The sequence below is a fragment of the Microtus oregoni genome, unplaced genomic scaffold (genome assembly GCF_018167655.1).
Source record: "Microtus oregoni isolate MIOR12 unplaced genomic scaffold, Mior012 000074F_001, whole genome shotgun sequence".
In the NCBI taxonomy this organism is placed as follows: Eukaryota; Metazoa; Chordata; class Mammalia; order Rodentia; family Cricetidae; genus Microtus; species Microtus oregoni.
In genome coordinates, this window is record NW_024543988.1 from 1,705,633 (window position 1) to 1,727,191 (window position 21,559).

Sequence of the window (21,559 nt, forward strand, 5' to 3'; positions counted from 1 at the left end):
GAGTATTATAGAGCAACTTTGTACTATATTGAAATACACTAGAAGAAATCTTTCCATATGGCTTAGGAAAAAGTCAATATTCAAATTCTGTCCCCGTGGTGCTGTAAAGATGTCTTAGAAAATAGAAACATTTGCCACGTTTTTGGAAGTTGCAATTTTAATTTCCAATACCCATGTCCCATGGCTCACAACTGCCTATAATTTCTGCTTTTAGATATACAACTTTCTTTTCTGATCTTGGATATGGCATACACACAACATACACATAAGTTTACATTTTTGCAGTCTATAGAAATGTTTCAGTGGTTAATAGCACTTGCTTCTCTTCCTTGGTATCTGTTTTCAATCAACAACTCTCATGTGGCATCTCACAAACATATGTATTTCCATTTCAAAGGAATCCATTGCTGTCTTCTGGACCTCAGGGGCATCTGGAGCAAGTGGTGCATAGACATACATGCAGTTAACACATTAATATATTTTTAAAAAAATAATCTTTAAAATGTGTTCTTAGTCTTCTATAGCTTCTTGTTTATAAGATAAAAGAACTGGGATAGAAAATGATGTGAGGGCTGACAGGAAATTATAAACTAAATACCAATAGAATGTTTGCTTTATCTTTTTATGATTTTTGAGACAGTCTCAACATATATTTCCCAGTAATCTTTTTTTTACATTAAGCACAATACAGCAATTTATTTAGATGCTTAAAATGAATACAAAGGGAAATAAAGACCACAAGATCATAATTCTACAACAGTGTGTCATATATTAGATGGTATAAATAAATACAGCCAGAGGTGCTCAACTAAAGAGGAAACTAAATATCCCAAAATGTAGCACTCAACCATGCTTGCTGCTCTGACACAACACTCTTACAGATCTAAAAGGTGTCAAAATTAGTAACTGTAAAATCAATTTTTGCATGTTATTTTAGCTTAAAAGATCTCAGAAGGAGATCTGAAATATCAGTTTTGACAACTGTAATGTCAAGGATACTCAGAACAAGAAAAAAATCCTATAATACAGGAGAGTCCAGATATATATATATATATATATATATATATATATATATATATATATATATATATATATCTTATGCGGCTGGCCTCTGTTGCAAGATTGTACAAGGTTATGTGCAAAAACTAAGTCTGTCCAAAGGTCCATACTATCGCAGAGTCAAGCTTCTGCTAGGTAAATTAGATATAGCATTTATCACAGAGCAAGAGCAACACTAAAAACCAACCTATGAGCGGCACACAGTAACAGTATCATAAGCATAACTTGAGGCATAAAAGACTATACAAATATACATTTCAACTATTCAGAATAAATACATGAAAAAAGATCCATGTTCCCAAGTCTACTAGACACACTGGACTGGTAGCATGTATGCCTGCCCTGCACTACTATGTGATCAGGGTAAGGCTTTCCCAGGACATCCAACCAAACATCTTACCAAGGGAAAGAAATGCTGGAAAAGCAAACAATGAACTGCTTTTCCCTGTGAGCATTCATGAGCTTATTGGTTTTCCACACTTCATTACTGAATCTACCAGAGAAGGGTCTGAAGCAAGATCAACCAACCACATGTCATAGACATAAAAATAACCACTGGGACTGTAGTGGTCATATGTCCCCAACAGTCTGACTGACCGGTCCTTGCAAGGCAGTGCCAGTTAAAAGACAGCTCTGCAATCAGAACAGAGGTCCAAGATGCAACATGGTCCATGTGTGCCAGGCCCCTCAGGCTTGCTGGCTGCTCAGTTTTACTCCAGTTAAGCTGACAAGCGTGGGATCAGCAACTTCGTCAGTCATGTTGTCAAACTGTTCCCCATCCTCACTGTCAATTGTACTATTCTGCCATTCAATCTGTGGGTTTGGTAAGTGCTCTGCGTTCTCAGATGCATTTTCCCACTGTGACTGGTCCTTGGACCAAAACCCTTCAACTTTTCCATAGGAACTATTCTTCCATTTCAACTGCTCTGTGTCATCTTGCACCGTAGCCTTTTTTGACAGCTCGCTTACTGCTCCTTGCATCTTCACTCTGGGAAGAATCATCAGACCAGGTTCCTGGTTTCATTTCACATGTGAAATCACATGTGAAATGAAATCACATCAAAGTCAGAGATCTGTTGGGAACCAGGCCCACTCTCAGATGGTGAAGCACCATCTTTCCACTCAACTACATCATCTTGGTCTACCTCACTGTCAGAGGCATCATGCATTAGTTTGGTTGGCTCCTCAGTCAAATGGATAGTTTCATATTTTGAACCATCCTCCTCCTCTTTTTGGTCTAGCCTCTTAGATTCCAAAGCATCCTCAGGAATGACCTTCGGTACATGCTCCTCTGAATTATCACTAGGAATTTTAGGCTCAACTTCAAAGACAGGGTCAAAGGGCTGTGGCTTCGACTGGATTCTTCCTCTAAATCCTCAAAACTGTCTGAGAAGCTGTCATCTTCCTTCTCAAGGCTAAGCTTTTTGTCAGCAGTCTTACTAGCATTGCCTCTTGAGTCCTTCTCGTCATGATTTTAGAACAGCCACTCAGCATCAAAGTCCATCTCGTGTTTGACTTTATTTAATTCATGTTAAAGCCTAGCAGCACACCGGGCTTGTACTTCTCACAGTCACGAACAAACTTCTTTCTCTTGTTACTGAAATGGGAAGCAATGTCACTCTTCCATAGCCACAGACTGGCGGCTAACTTCTCAATTTCTCTCCTGGTGTTTGTTGAAGTATCTTGTGAGGAAGCTTTTCCTAGCTTCGTAAGAGTCATCTTCATGACCCTTGGGGTCTACAGCTAAAACAACAGGCTCTTCAGGCTCCTCTTCAAAGCAGCTCGGAGAATCACTGTCATCCTCTAGCTTTCGTTTTTTTAGCAGAGGAAACTCCACCTGTTCATAGGTGCGCTTCACAGGAGCCAGGCCTAGAGACTGATTGAGCCGAGAAGGTGCATTTGTTTTGGCCCGGCCATTCTGGGTTTTTCCAACACCCCTGCAGTGGACTAGGTGCAGGGTGATGGTTGAGACTGTCATGTTGCTAGTATGCACACCAAGGCAATGGATACATTTGTAGGTTAGCTTTTTCTCAACTGGATGAACTGTCTGAATAACTTGGTGACTTTCTCGTAAATGATGTGCGAGTGCATCAGATATGGGTCCTTTTAGGATTGAAAAGCAAAGAGGGCAAAGGGTTTTCCCAACATCTTTTTTATAGGGCACTGCAGCTTGAGGTGAACTTTTAACAGGGACATCTGCTTTTTCCTGAACATTTGGCTGTGGCTTTGGAGGAACCTTGGCATTAGTTTGGGCATGGTAAGCAACTGATTCGGCTGGGGCATCCCTCAGATTGTATGTGGTCACCAGGTGATGGATGTTGGTGTGACTCCCCTGTTGCAATGTCAAATCAAAGCTCAAAGTAGACTCGGTTTTAGGTCCCATCTCTTCATCAATGTGAACCATTCGCATGTGTGCTGCCATCTTTTCCACGTCACTGAAGGTTGAGCGGCAATAGGGACAAGACAGACCATGAATTAACATATGGTTGAGCAGGGTATCTGTGGGCAAATAGCGGTTACATTAGAGGTATTTGCTAGTAAAATTGTGTATTTTGATAATGTAGTTAGCTTCTTCTGGGCCTCTATCAGCTTTATGTTCCTTTTCAAACTGAACACTATAGACATTCTCAGGAAAATCTCGTTACAGATTGTACATATTTTCCACTTCTGAGTAGCACAGTCGTTGCTTGGAGGAGGGCGTGTGGCTGCTGGTGGAGGTTTAGAACCGGATTGACCTAATACTCTAGAAGCCTGTGACTTAGACACAGAGGGAGACTTCACCTGGCCTGGGGGTAGAGAGGTGGTACTGGCAGTCTGCAAGGAGTACCTGGCCGATGCTGGGGGACTTTGCTCAGCACCAAGCCCATACGACCTCCCATTTCCACTTGGAAGTAACTTTTTCACAGACTGAGACTGCTGAGGGATGGAAACTGGAGCCTTGCCACCTAGACCCACTCTCACTGACTGGCCAGCACCGTAGCTCTGGCCTACAGGTTTGACTCCATAGTTGTTTTTCTGCAGGTGAACATTGGACATCCTATTGACTCCTGCTGAGTTGAAGTTAGGCTTTGGTATTGACAATTGATTCACCATCTGCTGTGATGACAGAGACAGAACATTTCCAGAAGAAAGGGAATTGATTCTTGGTGGCAGTCCCATGCCCTTTTTCTCTTGAGATTTGGGAGCAATCAGCATCAAGGTTTTGGCCCGGGGAACTACAACATTTGTGTGCCCAATCATGGCAGTGACCTGATAGTCTATCCGTTCATGGTCCTCAATGACATGCTGCACCAAAGCTTCATAGACTTGGGCATGAAAAGGCATTGCTTGTAGTGGATGTTACACTCTTCTCAGGCATTTGCACCCAGGGGGACAGCACCATTAAGTGATTTTTCCCCTGCCTTTGCTATATATGGTGCTGGTACATGCTGAAAAGGCTCCCTGTAGATGTGCTTCCTGACAATCTAATATAGAGGGTCTCGGTAAGTGCACTTCTTGCAGTAATACACGGCTTGCTCTACACTGTCAGCCTGCTTAGGTTTAAGGCCATCGTTTTTGTTTGAAGCTTTGAAAGTGCTGAGGCTGCTACTCGGTGCGCTGGAGTTTGGAGCACGAAATATTTTAAAGTGTGTTTCCAAAGTCTTTTTATCTGCATTGAAGGTACAGTGAGGGCGATTAAGGAAAGTACTATTTTCAAAGTCTTCACTATGAACATTCCGGAAATGACTTTTGTAGGCAGAGAAGAATTTTGAGGAAAACGGACAAGCACTGCAGCAAAAAGGTTTTGTCTGATAGTCCTGATTTTTTGTAAGTGAAGGGTCCTACATTCCTACATCCTCCCATGTAGTGTTTTTCAAATAAAAGCCATTAGGTTAAAACTGTTTAAAATCCTTGGCTCAGCCTCGAGGCATGCACAGGGCCTGTGTGCTCCAGGGCCCGGCAGTGGGCAGGTGGCAGCAGGGGCTATGGCGGTGAAGACATGCCCAGGGCCTCTTCGTGCAGGCTCCAGCTCGAGCCACAGCCTCAGCTGCTGCGGGGGGTGGTCAGCGGGTGTGGGGGGGGCAGTTTCCCAGTAATCTTGAGATTGTGTTGAGCCATGTTCTACTGCAAAGCACTGGTCTTTTAGGCATGGGTCAACATGCCCCTCTTAAACATTGCATAACTCTCTAATATTTTATTTTTGAGATTAATAATCATTCTATTTGTTCTTCAATATTCTGTGATATATTGACCTATATTTTGATTATGACTATTGGATAACAATAAGAATAGAAAAACTATATTTTGATGATGAATATAGGATATCAATCAGAACAGAAAAATAAAGAGATCAAGAGGATAAAAATTGAAAAGGGAGAAGTCAAACTTTTGCTACTTGTAGAAGATACAATACCATACATAAATGACCCCAAAAATTCTACCAGAGAACGCCTACAGCTGATAGACACCCTCATTAATGGTGCAGGAAACAAGATCAACTCAAAAAAAATCAGTAGCCTTCCTACTTACAAATAATAAAGAAGCTGAGAAAGAAATCAGAGAAACATCACCCTTTATAATAGCCACAAATAACATAACCAAACACCTCAACACAAATCCAGCCATGTTGAACCTCATAGAACAGAAAGTGGGAAGTATGTATATATTCCATACTTTCTTCATCCATTCTTCCATTGAAGGACATCTAGGTTGTTTCTGGGTTCTGGCTATTACAACCAATGCTGCTATGAACGTAGTTAAGCATATACTTTTGTTGTATGATAGGGCATCTCTTGGGTATACTCCCAAGAGTGGTATTGCTGGGTCCAGGGGTAGGTTGATCCCGAATTTCCTGAGAAACTGCCACACTGCTTTCCAGAGTGGTTGCACAAGTTTGCATTCCCACCAGCAATGGGTGAGTGTACCCCTTTCTCCACAACCTCTCCAGAACAGGCTATCATTGGTGTTTTTTATTTTAGCCATTCTGACAGGTATAAGATGGTATCTGAAAGTTGTCTTGATTTGCATTTCCCTGATCGCTAAGGAAGTTGAGCATGACCTTAAGTGTCTTTTGGCCATTTGAACATCTTCTGTTGAGAATTCTTTGTTCAGCTCAGTGTCCCATTTTATAATTGGGTTGATTAGCCTTTTACGGTCTAGTTTCTTGAGTTCTTTTTATATTTTGGAGATCAGACTGTAGGGATAGGTCCCGCCCCTTGGGGGGCGTGTTCGCCTCGGGGTAATGTTTGCCTATAAATTTGGCGAGCATGCTCCCAGCCATCGCTTATGCTTTCCTGATCTCCGCGGGATCCGTGGTTCTGTAAGTCTATTTCTACATTAAAGATATATATATATATATATATATATATATATATATATATATATATTTACAATCTGTCTGCATTTGTTTACGCCTTTACATTTTGGAGTCCAACGTGGGCTATTTTGCCCCCAACTCAAGCGGGTAGCCCGCTAACTAACACAGCACCCTCCTGGGTGCTGTTTTTTAGTTCGTGACTCCAGCCCCAGTGCGGAGTCTGAGACATACTTGGCCACACAGGCCCATTCTGCCTGCCTTGGCTAAGTTTGCAGCGGAACCCCACTGCTTGAATTAGCAGAAGCTTAAGTACCTGCAGTTTTGCAACAAAAGCTGCCACAGCGGCAGATTTGGTCTGATACAAAGTGACTTGGCCGGGCAGTGGTGGCACAAGCCTTTGATACCAGCACTTGGGAGGCAAAGGCAGGCGGATCTCTGTGAGTTTGAGGCCGGCCAGGCAGTGGTAGAACACGCCTTTAATTCCAGCACTTGGGAAGCAGAGGCAGGCAGATCTCTGTGAGTCTGAGGCTGGAAAGGCAGTGGTAGAGCACGCCTTTAATCCCAGCACTTGGGAAGCAGAGACAGGCAAATCTCTATGAGTTTGAGGCCTGCCAGGTGGTGGTAGCGCACGCCTTTAATCCCAGCACTTGGGAGGCAGAGGCAGGCGGATCTCTGTGAGTTCGAGACCAGCCAGGCAGTAGTGGTGCACGCCTCGGCAGGCAGAGACAGGCGGATCTCTGTGAGTTCGAGGCCAGCCTGGTCTACAAGAGCTAGTTCTAGGACAGGCTCCAAAAACACAGAGACCACCACTGGCAGGAACCGATCATTGCAGGTAAAAAATTTTTCTTTTATAAATAAAATGTCTGAACACATTAGTATTCAAGAATTTAACAGTTTCTTTTTTAATTGTACCATGTGGGAGGTTTTACAAGAGGTGTCTATCACCCCACATCTATGGATCCTTCTGGGATTCGTAGTTTTCATTGGCACTAAATGGTTTAATAATAGAAATATGATAAAGTCTTTACAAGACAAATCCAGGATTCTTAAGGCAGAGATTGAACGCTTAAAAACAATTGAGAATGACAACAATCTTCTCAAGAATCAGTTTGAAGTTCTCCAGGCTGATGTTAAGGAGAAATTCATTACTATGGAAGAGGGAACAGCTGATCTGGATGGTAAGCTTCAGTCCCTTTCTGTAGGAAATGAAACATTAACTGAGAGAATCAAAACTGCTGAATGTGACAATCGGATTTTGTCTAAAGCTTATGACAGATTGACGGAAAGATTGTCAATACAAGAAGGCACAGTTTATGCCATAAAAATTATGTCCAAAGATGAGATGTTATCTCTAACGGACAAACTTCATACTTTAGAATCCTCAGTGAAGGCTTTGGAACATAATTCTGGACAGGAGATTCAGACATTGCAGAAGGCAATGGTGAATAGAATTGAAAAGATTGAGGAATTTCTAAATTCTGATGAAGAAGAGCAAAGGGTAGAAAGGCAAATTTTAACTACATCTGTGGGTAAATCTCTCCGGGACAATTTCCAAAAAGCTCTACCTACAGCTCTACCTGCCTTTCCAGTAATAACAACAGAGAAGGTGATTGGTTCCAAAAACCCTAGGGTCATCAAGGAGGATACATGGGAGCCTGTCCGTATGAATGACCTCAAGGAAATTAAACAGGGTGTTATGACTTTTGGGATGCAAGCCTCTTTTGTTAAAGAGATGCTAAGATCTTGGGCCACGACAAGCAGAGCAACCCCCTTGGACTGTCTCCAGCTGAGCTCTGTGGTACTTGAGAGTGGACCACAATTGAAATGGAAATGCTTATTCAGGCAAGAGGCTAGACTCTTAGAACAGCAGGAAAAAGCGAAGGGAATTGACATTTCCCTAGATAAAATTCTAGGTGAAGGGCTCTTTTCTGACCCTCAGGAACAAGCTAATTTGGATGAAAACACACTCTCCATGTGTACTACAGCAGCCTTAAGGGCTTGGGACAGGGTACAAGACCCAGGACAGAGAATGGAATCATTTGTCAGAGTTAAACAGGGTCAGAGAGAACACTTTAGTGACTTTTTACAAAGATTAACTAAGGCTGTACAAATAGGGATTTCTGACCCAGAAGCAAGACATATAATGATTGAGTCTTTGGCTTATGAAAATGCAAATGTGGAATGCAAAAGGATTTTGGGCCCTTTGAAGCTCAGATCAGCGCCCTTAGAAGAATGGGTCTTGCATACATTCAATGTTGATACATTTGATTATGGCACTGAAGCATGGGTAGAAGAAGCAATTTCCAATGGCAAAAGGAGACACCAGAATACCAAATGTTTTAATTGTGGAAAAATGGGTCATATGAAAAGGAATTGTAGACAACGGATTTTCAGAAATAATAATAATAATAATGCATCTTTCAGAAATAATAATAATAATGCATCTTCCAGAATTAACAGAAATAGGAGGACTCAGCCTTCAGGTTTATGTAGAAAATGTGGAAAAGGCAGACATTGGACGAATGAATGCAGGTCTATAAGAGATAGACAAGGCAACCCGATACAGTCAGGAAACGTGAGGGGGGGGCCTCACAGGCCCCCATGGCAAACATGGTTCAGTCATTTCGAGTTTCTGCAGAGAACGTGCCTCATCAGGACAATTAGGAAGCTCCATGCCTACTGTTACAAGTAATAATGATCAGAAAGTTAAGGTACGTGTGTTTTGGCAAACTTCTATAAATGATCAAAGACCTAAACAGAGAGTGTGTGAAAATGGCATTTTTATTACTGGCCTGCTGGACACAGGTGCTGATGTAAGTATCATTACCCCAGAATCTTGGCATCCATATTGGCATCTTCAGAATGTAAATGTTCAGCTCCTGGGAATTGGAAGCCTATCTCGAGTAAGGCAGAGCAGGAGATGGGTTGAATGTATAGGGCCAGAGAGACAAATAGGAAAATTAAAGCCATATGTAGCCAATATCACAATGAATTTATGGGATCGTGACCTATTACAACAATGGAATACCGAAATTAACATTCCTGCTACTTCTAGAGCCTATATTTCTGAGAATAATATTAAAAGATATTACAAACGGAGAAAACCGGCCATTTGGGCTGTACAAGAACAAGCAATTGAGGTCCCTTCAGAGATACCAACAGCCTTGCCTCTAAAATGGTTGACTGAGAAACCAATATGGACAAAGCAATGGCCTTTAGCTGAGGAAAAGTTACAGGCTTTAGAACAGCTGGTATAAGAACAATTAGATGCTGGACATATAGAAAAATCTACCAGCCCTTGGAATTCTCCTGTATTTGTAGTTAAGAAAAAATCAGGTACATGGAGAATGGTGACAGATCTCAGGGCCATCAACAAGGTTATTCAACCTATGGGCCCTCTGCAATCTGGAATTCCTTTGCCCTCTTTATTACCAAAAGGATGGCCTCTCATAGTTATTGATTTAAAGGATTGTTTTTTCACTATACCTTTGCAAAAAGAAGATAGAGAAAAATTTGCCTTCACAGTGCCTACTTATAACAATTCTCAACCTTCGAGGAGGTACCACTGGACCATTCTCCCCCAGGGTATGTTAAATAGCCCCTCCCTGTGCCAATATTTTGTGAACCAACCATTGCAAATAATACGCAAGAAATTTCCCAAATCTATAGTATACCATTACATGGACGACATCTTGTTATCCGATTCAAACATGGATACCTTGAACAGACTGTTTGAAGAAATAAAGATACTTTTACCTAAATGGGGATTGCAAATCGCTCCTGAAAAGATTCAGAAGGGAGATTCTGTTAATTATTTAGGTTATAAAATAGGTTTGCAAAAAATTAAGACACAAAAAGCACAAATTAGGAGAGATCGCCTACGGACTCTTAATGACTTCCAAAGACTGTTAGGAGACATTTCCAGTCTACGACCAGCTATTGGAATAACACCTGATCTAATAATTCATTTGAACAAAACCTTGGATGGTGATAAAGATTTAAACAGTCCCAGAGAATTAACAGCTGAAGCAGAAAAGGAACTGACAATGATTGAGGAAAAATTATAACAGGCACATGTGGACAGGGTGAATCCAGAGCTCAACTGTATTCTCGTCATACTACCATCAAAAATTTCTCCTACAGGAATTTGAATTCAGAGAGATGATATTATTTTGGAATGGATCTTTTTACCACATAAACCAAGTTAGAAACTGAAAACCTATGTGGAAATAGTCTCTGAGTTAATTATAAAAGGCAAGCTGAGACTACGTCAACTAGCAGGCATAGACCCAGCAGAAATTATAGTGCCTTTCACTGCTGATGAACTAAAGAAATTATGGGAAGATAATGAACCATGGCAAAGAGCTTGTGCTAATTATTTGGGAGACATTAATAACAACTATCCAAAAAGCAAGAGGCTTAACTTCATAAAGAGAACTTCTTGGATTCTTCCTTGAATCGTCTGTGATGCTCCAATAACTGGAGCCCGTATTCTATAATGATGCCAATAAATCAGGGAAGGCAGGTTACAAATCAGAAGACTTGGATAAGGTGGAACAAAGTCCGTATAATTCTGTCCAGAAGGTGGAATTATATGCCATTCTTATGGTGCTAAGGGATTTTAAAGAACCTATTAATATAGTTACAGATTCACAATACGCAGAAAGAGTTATTTTACATATTGAAACTGCTGAATTTATACCTGATGATACTGAACTAACCTCATTGTTCCTCCAGGTTCAAGATTTGATCAGGAACAGGCTTTGCCCTATGTACATAACACACATCCGATCCCATACGGGTCTGCCAGGTCCTCTAGCACAAGGTAATGCAGAAATTGATCAATTATTGATTGGCAGTGTGCTACAAGCCTCTGAATTTCATAAAAAAACATCATGTTAATAGCAAAGGTTTGAAGAAAGAATTTTCAATTACATGGCAACAAGCTAAGGAGATTGTAAAGAAATGCCCTACTTGCTCTTTCTATAACCAAATGCCACTGCCTGCAGGGGCTAATCCAAAGGGCACCCAAAGGAATGAAATCTGGCAGATGGATGTGTTCCACTTTGCAGAATTTGGCAAATTAAAATATGTTCATCACACCATTGACACTTATTCAGGCTTTCAGTGGGCAACTGCTTTAAGTTCAGAAAAAGCTTATTCAGTAATCACTCATTTATTAGAAGTCATGGTATCATGGGTATACCTACACAAATAAAGACGGATAATGGTCCTGCTTATATCTCTAGGAAAATGAAACGGTTTTTTGATTATTACAATATCAAGCATGTTACAGGTATACCATACAATCCTACAGGTCAAGCAGTCATAGAAAGATCAAATCGAACTATAAAGGATATGTTGAACAAACAGAAAGGAGTGGAAAATACCCCAAGAAATAGGTTACATAATGCTTTGTTAACTTTGAATTTTCTCAACGCTAATGAGAAGGGAACAACGGCTGCAGAAAGACATTGTATAATGGAAAAGTCTACTGAACTAAATCAACCAGTTTATTTCAAGGATGTGCTGACCTCACAATGGAAGCCAGGAGATGTGCTACGTTGGGGAAGGGGTTTTGCTCTTATCTCCACAGGTAAGGAAAAATTGTGGATACCATCAAAATTAATAAAGGTTCGGTTTGAAGAAGAGAAGCCACTTGGAAAAGATAAATAACAATTCTTGCATAAGGATGGCAAACATACTGATGGTAAGAAATACAGATAGGTTGGAGGCAGGGTTCTTTTCTTATCTCTACAGGAAAATACTCATCTTCAAAGAAATTGAGGGACCCTGAATATTTAATTAATGATGGATGGACACTTTTTGTAAGTATTAATTTATATATATATGTCTTATTAAACATTTCTTTATAAATATAGAGAGCTGGTTTTGAAGTTGGACTCTGGCTCAGTCCCTCTCCAATTCCAAGCCTGTTAGTAAGAGAAAAACCCAGAGTTTCTGGAGTTTCTGTCTCATGTCAAGAGCCATGATATGGGACAGAAAGAAATATGAGTTTAGAAAACATCTTTGCTTTTCTTCATATCTATCATACTTTTCATTGAAAATATCTATCATGCCTTTCATAGAATATATATATATATGTATGTCTATATTATTAATGTTTAAGTTTTTCACAATGAACAATGAGTTTTTCCTGACGTGACATTTGAAGTTTCCAGGAAGAAGATGGGGCCCCACAACAACAACTCTACCTGGTCGATATGACGTCATGATACTGATAGCTCTACTACAAGACCTGTTTTAGATACCACCTGCACAAGACGATCCCAACTTGGTTAGCTGAAATGGTGCACATCTTGTACAACATTCTGGCCATACCTCCACAAAATACTCAAAGACTATTTGCAATTGTAAAAGACATTGATCTTGAAATTTAACCATCATTTTACTTTCACAGGAACCCCCAGAAAGAACGTCGCCCCCATGAAAGCTGGAAGTAATTCTAGAGTACGACGTTCCCTCTCCCAGTAAAGTTTACCCCTGGGTTTAGGGACATCATTTAGGGGTTGGAAGGTTGGGGGAGGAATTTTGTAAGCTCAGGGATCATTTTGAAAAAAAAAAGAGGGAATGATGGGATAATAGATTTATAATTGTGAGTTACTGCTTTTAGACAAATATATTGGTATCGATTCTTGTATATTGATACAAAGTTAAATTATATTGACTATTGTATGCATGCATGTTTCTATCTCTGTTTAAAACATTTTTTATGTATTGACATAAATTGTATTGATAAATATATATTGTATATATTTACCATATTGCAGTGTACATTTCTACCTCTGACTAAGCAACTTATATAATGTTTGTGTATTGATATATATTTACCATATTGCAATGTATATTTGTACAGTGTTTATATTTGGAGGTCATTATCCTCATTTGTTACACAGTTGTTTATTGTCTTAGTCTTTAAGTTAGATAGATATTGAGAATTATATAGATAAATAGTCATCTAAGTTTGTCATTTATAATTAGACTAATCAGGTTCTCTAGATATATAGAGATTATACTCAGTATAGATAGATAATCTTCGACGTCTTCAAAGAGCTATAGAAAATGGCCTTTAATCTGACTCAGAGTTTCGTGATAGTGAGACACAATTGCTCCTGGCAACACCGCTCTATTCCCGAGAGAATGTTGAGCACCAAAGACACTCCATCTGGAGCCTTTTTATTTGGCAGAACTGGCCTTTGGGCAAAGAAATGCCCATACCTCAACTACTGGCAGAGATACAAGCGTGCTTCAATGGATAAAACAGGACTGTCATATCCTGCCAAGACAGGGTAAGATAGTTTTGAAAAGTTCCTTGCCTTTAATAATGGTATGTCAGTTATGTTAGGCCTTAGCCAAAATTGGTTGACTCAACATTACAAATGAGACTTTGGGTGATTGCCCAGGTAGTCAGTTGTCTCTGTCAATTGTTGCACATTTTGGATATATCTCGTTTGTTGAGTAGTGTTTATTCCCTTCTCAGATCTTTGACGGAGTTGAAGATTATATAATTGTAGTTACTCTCTACATTATTTGGACTCCTTGAGATAGAATGCTTAGCAAAGATTTTGTTCTCAATATTGTTTGTTATATTTATTATTTGTTGTTATTGTATATAGTTGTATTTGGTTTGGTTCTGTCTTATTTAGACAAAAAGGGGAGATGTAGGGATAGGTCCCGCCCCTTGGGGGGCATGTTCGCCTCGGGCTAATGTTTGCCTATAAATTTGGTGAGCGTGCTCCCAGCCGTCGCTTCTGCTTTCCTGATCTCCACGGGAACGGTGGTTCTGTAAGTCTATTTCTACAGAGAAACCCTGTCTCAAAAAAAAAAAAAAAGCTATAGATATATATATTTTTACAATCTGTCTGCATTTGTTTACGCCGTTACATCAGACCTTTGTCAGTTGTGGGGTTGGTGAAGATCTTCTCCCAGTGAGTGGGTTGCCTTTTTGTCTTAGTGACAGTGTCCTTTGCTTTACAGAAGCTTCTCAGTCTCAGGAGGCCCCATTTCTTCAATGATTCCCTTGATGTCTGTGCTGCTGGGGTTATACGTAGTAAGTGGTCTCCTGTGCCCATGTGTTGTAGAGTACTTCCCACTTTCTCTTCTATCAGGTTCAGTGTGTTTGGACTGATATTGAGGTCTTTAATCCATTTGGACTTGAGTTTTGTGCATGGTGATAGATATGGATCTATTTTCATTCTTCTACAGGTTGACATCCAGTTTTGCCAGCACAATTTGTTGAAGATGCTCTCTTTTTTCCATTGTATACTTTTAGCTCCTTTATCGAAAATCAGGTGTTCATAGGTTTGTGGGTTAAAGTCAGGGTCTTCTATTCGATTCCATTGTTCGAATTCTCTGTTTTTATGCCAATACCAAGCTGTTTTCAATATTGTAGCTCTGTAATAGAGTTTGAAGTCAGGGATGGTGATGCCTCCAGACAATCAGCAGTAAAAAACAAGGACTTCTTGAATTTTGCATACAAATGGATGGAAATAGAAAACACTATCCTGAGTGAGGTAAGCCAGACCCAAAAAGAGGAACATGGGATGTACTTACTCATATTTGGTTTCTAGCCATAAATAAAGGACATTGAGCTTATAATTCACATTCCTAGAGAAACTAAATAAGAAGGTGAATCCAAAGACAAACATATAGTCATCCTCCTGAATATTAACCTTCATCAGACGATGAAATGAGTCAGAAACAGAGACCCACATTGGAGCACTGGACAGAAATCTCAAGGTCCAAATCAGGAGCAGAAGGAGAGAGAGCACGAGGAAGGAACTCAGGACCGCGAGGGGTACACCCACACACTGAGACAATGGGGATGTTCTATGGGGAATTCACCAAGGCCAGCTGGCCTGGGTCTGAAAAAGCATGGGATAAAACTGAACTAGCTGAACATAGTGGACAATGAGCACTACTGAGAACTCAAGAACAATGGCAATGGGTTTTTGGTCCTACTGCACGTACTGGCTTTGGGGGAGCCTAGGCAGTTTGGATGCTCACTTTACTAGACCTGGATAGAGGTGTGCGGTCCTTGGGCTTCCCGCAGGTCAGGGAACCCTGATTGCTCTTTGAGCTGATGAGGGAGGGGGACTTGATTGGGGGAGGGGGAGGGAAATGGGAGGCGGTGGTGTGGAGGAGGCAGAAATCCTTAAATAAATTAATTAATTAAAAAAAAGAAAGTGGGAAGTAGCCTCGAATGCACTTGCACAGAAAACCACTTCATAAATCTAATACCAGTAGCACAGACACTGGGAGCAACAGTAAATTAACAGTACCTTCTGAAACTGAGAAGCTTCTGTAAGGCAAAGGACACAGTCAATATGTCAAAATGGTAGCCTCCAGAATGGGAAAAGATCTTCACCAAACCCACATCAGAGCATTATCTTCAAAATACATAAAGAACTCAAGAAACTAGACATCAAAATACCAAATAATCCAATTAAAAATGGGGTATAGATCTAAACAAAATTCTCAACAGAGGAATATCAAATTGCCAAAAGACAATCCAGGAACTGCTCAACATCCTTAGCCATCAGGGAAATGCAAATAAAACTGAATCTGATAGACCATCTTATACCAGACAGAATGACTAAGATCAAAAACACCAATGACAGCTTATATGGAACAGGATGCAGAGTAAGGGGAACACCCCTCCATTGCTGGTAGGAGTGCAAGCTTTTATAGCCACTTTGTACCTTCAGTGTTCTCTGGTCACATTAGACAAATCTTAAACTATGTCAGTCACCTGCTAGGCTCAGCTTAGTGAATGGAGCTGGTAGTTGACTTCAGCCCACAGGCAGCAGCTGGTAACTGCACCTATTTATGCCACTGAGCACCAACCTAAATGAGAAACTTCATGACTAGCATGCTACATATGGCCCCTTGTCCAGAACTTTTCTTATTTTCTCAAGCCCTGTTTGTATATTCAAGCCCCAATCTGGGTGCCATTTGTAGTCGGATTTTTCTTTTGACCACCAGATCACAAAAAAAAATGACAGTGAGACCTATTAATTATGAAAGCTTGGCCTATAGCATAGGCTTGTTTTTAGCTCTTGTAATTTAAATTAACTCATTCCTATTTACCTGTGTGTTGCTATGTGGCTCGTGGCTTTTACTTCTCCTGTATGTCTTGCTCCTTCTGTATTGAGCTGTTGACTCTGCTTTTTTTCCTAGAGCTCTCTCTGTCAAGAAGTCCCTGCTATACCTTCTTCATAGTTATTGGTCATTTACTTCTATTTACTTCTTTATTATACATTCAAAGTGGCATATCTTTATATGGAGTAAGAAAATATCTCACAACCATGGGTCTTTTAATTTTTTCATATGAAGGTGAGAATTGTCCTTTAAAGATCTGTGAAGAATTATGTCGTAATTTTCATGAGAATTTTATTGAATTTGTAGATTGATTTGGTAATATGGCCATTGTTACTATGTTAATCCTATGAATACATGAGCATAGGAGAGCTTTCTACCTTCTGATATCTTTAATTCCCTTCTTAAATTATTGGAAGTTTTCATCGTGCAATGCTTATACTTGCTTGGTTAGAGTTACCACCAAGATATTTTATATTATTTGAGACTATTGTAAAAAGTATTCTTTCCCTTATTTCTTTCTCAGCCATTTTTATATAGGGGGTTGCTGTGGAATAATTCTTTTGTACAATGTGAAGATTTGTGGCTGTGATTGGCTTAATAAAGAAGCTGACTGACCAATAGATAAATAGGATAAAGTTAGGCAGGAAAGCCAAATTTAGAATGCTGGGAAGGAGAAAGCAGAGTCTGGCAGCACCATCCAGATGCAAAAGAAACAGGAGATGAATATGCCATACTAATAAAGGTAATGCCATGTGGCAGAGTGTAAATAAGGAATATGGGTTAACTTAAAATATACAAGTTAGTTAGTATCAAGCCTGAGCTTTTGGACAAGTGTTTATAATTAATATAAGCCACCGTTGATAATTTGGGTATGGTTCCCAGGATGGAAAATCTCCACTTACTGATTTTTATGAGTTTATTTTTGCATCCAGTCACTTCACTAAAGGTGTTTATTAGTTGTAGGAATTCCCCAGTAGAATTTTGGGAGTCATTAAAGTATATCATATATATATATATATATTATGTCATTATATATATATATGGTATAATCATATCATCAGTAAGATACTTTGACTTCTTCCTTTCCAAATTGTATCCCCTTGATTTCCTTCATATGGTGAGCCCACAAGTATTATATAGCAAATGTACAGCTGACAGACCAACAAGTAGATTCATGGGAAGTATACACATATATATCTACATGGAGAAACCCTTTCAGAAGAAGTGAGGGGACATTTGTTAATTCTATAGAAATTATTCAATGATGCCCTTAGTGTCTGTGCTGCTGGGGTTATACGTAGGAAGTGGTCTCCTGTGCCCATGTGTTGTAGACTACTTACAACTTTCTCTTCTATCAGATTCAGTGTGTTCAGACTAATATTGAGGTCTTTAATCTATTTGGACTTGAGTTTTGTGCATGGTGATAGATATGGATCTATTTTCATTCTTCTACAGGGTGACATCCAATTATGCCAGCACCATTTGTGGAAGATGCTTTCTTTCTTCCATTGTATAATTTTAGCTCCTTTGTCAAAAACCAGGTGTTCATAGGTTTGTGGATTAATATCTGGGTCTTTGATTCGATTCCATTGGTCAACATCTCCAGTTTTTGTGCCAATAACAAGCTGTTTTCGTTACTATAGCTCTGTAATAGAGTTTGAAGTCAGGGATGGTAATGCCTCCAGATGTACATTTATAGTATAGGATTGTTTTGGCTATCCTGGGTTTTTTTGTTTTTCCATATAAAGTTAATTATTGTTCTCTCAAGGTCTGGGAGGAATTTTGTTGGCATTTTGATGGGGATTGCATTGAATCTATAGATTGCTTTTGGTAGAATTGCCATTTTTACTATGTTGATCCTACCCATCCAAGAGCATGGGAGATCCTTCCACTTTCTGGTATCCTCTTCAATTTCTTTCTTCAAAGACTTAAAGTTTTTGTGAAATAGATCTTTCACTTTCTTGGTTAGAGTTTGCTCAAGATACTTTATGCTATTTGTAACTATCGTTAAAGGTGATGTTTCTCTGATTTCCCTCTCTGCTTCTTTTTTCTTTGTGTATAGGAGGGCAACTGACTTTTTGGAGTTGATCTTGTATCCTGCCACATTACTAAAGCTGTTTATCAGCTGTAGGAGTTCATTGGTAGAGTTTTTGGGGTCACTTATGTACACTATCATACCATCTGCAAATAACAAAAGTTTGACTTTTTCCTTTCCAATTTGAATCCCCTTGATCTCCTTATGCTGTCTTATTGCTATTGCTAGAACTTCAAGCACTATATTGAAGAGGTATGGAGAGAGTGGACAGCCTTGTCATGTTCCTGATTTTAGCGGGATGGCTTTGAGTTTCTCTCCATTTAATTTAATGTTAGCTGTCGGCTTGCTGTATACTGCTTCTGCTTTTATTATATTTAGGAGTGAATTTTGTATCCCTAATATCTCCAAGACCCTTATCATAAAGGGGTGTTGAAATTTGTCAAATGCTTTTTCAGCATCTAATGAAATGATCATATGTTTTTTCCTTCAGTTTATTTATATGATGGATTACATTGATAGATTTACATATGTTGAACCAGCCTTGTATCTCTAGGATGAAGACTACTTGATCAAATGTATAATCTTTGGATGTGTTCTTGGATTCGATTTGCCAGTATTTTATTGAGAATTTTTGCATCAATGTTCATGAGTCAGATTGGTCTGTAATTTTCTTTCTTGGTTAAGTCTTTGTGTGGTTTCAGTATCAGGGTGACTGTAGCTTCATGAAAGGAGTTTGGCAATGACTCTTCTGTTTCTATTTTGTGAAAGACATTGAGGAGTATAGGTATTAGCTCCTCTCGGAAGTTCTGGAAGAATTCTGCATTGAAACCATCTGGTTCAAGGCTTTTTTTTTTTGGTAGGGAGGTTTCTGATGACAGCTTCTAATTCCTCACGACTTACCGGTCTATTTAAACTGTTCACCTGGTCTTGATTTAATTTTGGTATATGGTACTTATCTAAAAAAGTGTTCATTTCTTTCATATTTTCCAATTTTGTGGCATATAGGCTTTTGTAGTAAGATCTCATATCCTGTGTCTGTGGTTATGTCCCCCTTTTCATTTCTGATCTTGTTAATTTGTGTGTTTTCTCTCTACTGTTTGATTAAATTGGATAGGGATTTGTCAATCTTGTTTATTTTCTCCAGGAACAAGCTTTTTGTTTCATTGATTCTTCGGATTGTTTTCGTGTTTCTATTTTGTTGAGTTCAGTCCTCAGTTTGATAATTTCCAGTCTTCTGCTCCTCCTGGGTGAGTCTGCTTCTTTTTTTCCTAGAGCTTTCAGATGTGCTGTTAAGTCTCTAATGTGTGCTTTCTCTGGTTTCTTTATGTGGTCACTTAGTGCTATGAACTTTCCTCTTAGCACTTCTTTCATAGTGTCCCATAGTTTTGGGTATGGTGTGTCTTTATTTTCATTGAATTCAAGGAAGACTTTAATTTCGTTCTTTATTTATTCCTTGGCCCAGGGGTGGTTCAGTAGTTGACTGTTCAGTTTCCATGAGTCTGTAGGCTTTCTGGGGTTAGAATTGTTGTTGAATTCTAACTTCATTCCATGGTGGTCTGATAGTACACAGGTGGTTATTACTATTTCTTTGTATCTATGGATGTTTGCTTTGTTATCAATTATGTGACCAATTTTCGAGAAGGTTCCATGTGGTGCTGAGAAGATATATTTTTTTCTGTTTGGGTGGAATGTTCTATAGATGTCTGTTAAGTCCATTTGGTTCATTACATCTGATAGTTCTCTTATTTCTCTCTTAAGTTTCTGTCTGGTTGACCTGCCCATTGGTGAGAGCAAAGTGTTGAAATCTCCTACTATTAGAGTGTGGGGTTTGATGTATGCTTTGCGTTCTAGTAATGTTTCTTTTACATGTGTGGGTACTTTTATATTAGGACATAGATATTCAAGATAGAGACGTCCTCCTGATGAATTGTTCCTATTATGAGTATAAAGTGTCCATCTCCATCTCTTGTAATGGATTTTAGTTTGAAATCAATTTTGTTAGACATTAGTATAGCCACACCCACTTGTTTCTTTGGACCATTTGATTGGAAAAACTTTTCCAAACCCTTTACTCTGAGGTAGTGTCTGTCTTTGAGTTTGAGGTGTGTTTCTTGTAGACAGCAGAATATGGGATCCCAATTTCATATCCATTCTCTTAACCTGTGGCTATTTAAAGGTGAATTGAGTCCATTGATATTAAGTGATATTAATGACCAGTGATTGTTAACTCCGGTTATTTTTCTCGTGGTAGAGTTTGTGTGTTTCCCTTCTTTGAGTTGTGCTGGTGGAGGGGTGTCAGATGCTTGTGTTAATATGGGTGTTGTTGGCTTCCTTGATTTGTGATTTTCCTTCTAGTATTTTCTGTAAGGCTGGGTTGATGGCAACGCATTGTTTAAATTTGTTTTTGTCCTGGAATATCTTGCTTTCTCCATCGATGGTGAATGCAAGCTTTGCTGTGTATAGTAGTCTAGGCTTGCATCCATGGTCTCTTAGTGTCTGCAACACATCTATCCAAGACCTTCTGGCTTTCATGGTTTCCATTGAGAAGTCAGGTGTAATTCTGATAGGTTTCCCTTTATATGCTACTTGACCTTTTCCCTTTGCAGCTCTTAATATTTGTTCTTTATTTTGTATGTTTTGTGTTTTGATTATTATATGACGAGGGGAAGCTTTTTTTTTTTGATCCAGTCTATTTCATGTTCTGTATGCTTCTTGTACGTTCATAGGAATATCCTTTTTTAGGTTGTGAAAGTTTTTTCTATACTTTTGTTCAATATATTTTCTGGGTCTTTGAGCTGTAATTCTTCTCCTTCTTCTACCCCTATTATTCTTAGGTTTGGTCTTTTCATAGTGTCCCAGATTTCCTGGATGTTTTGTGTTAAGAATTTGTTGGAGCCGGGCGGTGATGGTGCACACCTTTAATCCCAGCACTTGGGAGGCAGAGGCATGCTTGGATGTCACCATGGCCATGGAAATCAGCATAGGCCATCATGATTACCATGGCTCCAATGGAAGCATTGTCCTCAGAGACCAACATGGACTCGGAT

General features: G+C 39.5%; 1 pseudogene; it reads right to left on the bottom strand.

Moving 5' to 3' along the window:
* Positions 1–1,746: 1,746 nt before the first annotated feature.
* LOC121441218 lies at positions 1,747–21,549 on the bottom strand (annotated as a pseudogene).
* Positions 21,550–21,559: the final 10 nt, after the last annotated feature.